We start from the raw sequence: 2,487 nt of genomic DNA, 5'->3' as shown, positions 1-2,487 counted from the left end.
CAAATTATGAATCAGAGCTTAAACAAGAAAGAGAACATGGTGCTAAAGTCTCCATTCTTTTGGTAAAAGGTCTACAATCACACAGGCAACTATGATGCTGCATTCAGTTCACTATCACAGATCAAGCAGAACATTTTATGTGTTGATGCAGAAGTCAACATCCTTGTGAACCATCTAGATCTGTAGCTTGCAAACCTGAAATCAATGCATTCTCACTTGTTCAGCAGTACCTCTTCTGCATCAGTTAATAATGGGTTGTTGGATAAGAAACTTCTCTTCAATTATTTTCTAAAAGCCCTTCTAAATGCTAAGTGTGTATCTGTTCATAAACTTAATATATATGAACACACATTTGCACACAGTCTCTAAAATAATGTGTATCTTAAGGAAATGAATACTTATTTTACATTAATCAATATTGAGTGGATAAGGTCAACACACTGAAATGAAACTAGCCTCTTTCTTAAACCTGTCTCTTACTCATTAGGACTTTTGCTCTTCATATTAATCTTAATCATCTGGCTTAAGATAGTGATTGCTAATTTTCTCCACTATTTCTCCAGTCATTTCCATCACACTCTTCCTTCTACGATTTATTTTTTGGAAGGAAGTCCCAATGTACATTCCACAATAAGTGGATGGGGAGTTATGCTTCACCTCCTAGAGGGTTAAGTATCTATAATGATTATCAGGAAATTTTCTGCCTTGCAGATTTGTCTGTTCTCCCCATATATTCAATCATCTATTTATGTCAATACAGATTAATATATATTTGTTTAATAATTTCAGTTATAAATTAACTATAATTTTTGCTCAAATTATTTCAGCATTGGCTAGTGGAAGTGCTTTGAATTTCTCTGTCATTTTGACATACTTCTGTCACTGCAGATCTTGTGGTTTTTGCAGGGAGTGGGGCACACTTCCTTACATTCTAATACTACAAAGATGTTCCAGGATCATTTTGTATATTTCCTACATCATTCCTAGAATCAAGTTTATATTCAAGGATATCTACTACCATTTTTGGAGACTGGTACTAGAAACCAAGATCTAAGTACTAGGATTATTAGAAATTATGCTTTAATTGAAAATCTCTATTTCAAAAACAAATTATTATTTTGTATGCCTCTTATGATATCATCTTAAAATAATTGGGCAAGGGGAGCAGTGTGAAACCTGAGGAAAAATTTAAATCATGTATTTCAATGATATGACAGCACACAAAAGCTGTATAAATATTTCTCCTTGTAGAAGAGCACTTAAACACTGAAAAACTCTATCTGGCCTAAAAAAATGTTTTGAGGTATTGTTTCATTTTACCATTTGACTGTGTTCTTAAATTAGATGCTTAAATGGTATTCCATATTTTAGTTCCAAGTTAGTAGAAGAAGTAGGGGGTAGTGGATAAGGCAAGATGAACATTAGAGACTATCAGAGAAATTAAAAACTGAATTAAAGAACCTTGATAATGCCTTTTTAAAATTAAAATCAGTAAATTTAGTTGCATTATAAAGATATTATTTTACAAAAAGATAATTTGGAAAATGTTTCTTTAAAATTAATTGTTTCTTAGCTAAACATACAAAATTCCATTATTCTATCAGATTATTTTTAAATCTTGAAAATATAAAGTATGTATCAATGGCATCAAATTCTTTAGTTTCATCCCAGTTAAAACAAATGTTCATTCAAGAATGGGGAATTTATCAAGTCATATAAAGGACCAGGATAGTTCATTCAGGAATCAAAGAAGTTTTCTGGGTTTCGTTTTGTATCTTTTTTTTAAAAAAAACAAAAGTACAGCTGAAGATATATTTGTTATTGTTGTCTAATCGCTAAGTCATGTCTGACTCTTTTGCAACCCCGTGAACTGTAGCTTGCCAGGCCCCTCTGTCCACGGGATTTTCCAGGCAAGAATACTGGAGCGGGTTGCCATTTCCTTCTCCAGGGGACCTGACCCAGGGATCAAACCCAAGTCTCCTGCATTGACAGGCAGATTCTTTACTACTGAGCCACATGGGAAGGCCCTGAAGATATATAGAGAAATGAAAATAGACAGAACTAGTATTAAATGTTTATTAAGAATGATGTACACTGTATTTTATGAATACTTAGCTGAATTAATTGGTAAGACAGAATAAGAAACAAAGAGATGACTCTGAAGAAGATAAAATTTCTTACAATTCATTTGAACTAAAAGTGTTTCTTAAAAATAGTTGTGTTTTAGTTTAAAATATTTTTGTTCTGTGGAGTTTCTTTAACTACTTTGTGTATACAATATGTAAATAGTATTAAAATATACAGCATACATATTTACTGATTTTACATTATTTAACATATTGAATTATAATTTTGCATTGTTTATTCTCTCAATTAATCCACTCTCAATGATATTTATGAAGAGCTTACTCTGATAGTTTTATATAATGATTAAGAGTACAGGCTCTGCAATTAAAATACCACATTCAAATCCTGAATCCACTGCTT

The sequence above is a fragment of the Muntiacus reevesi genome, chromosome 6, assembly GCF_963930625.1.
Source record: "Muntiacus reevesi chromosome 6, mMunRee1.1, whole genome shotgun sequence".
Lineage (NCBI taxonomy): Eukaryota > Metazoa > Chordata > Mammalia > Artiodactyla > Cervidae > Muntiacus > Muntiacus reevesi.
The sequence above is the reverse complement of the archived record's forward strand: the minus strand, read 5'-3'. Positions refer to the sequence as shown.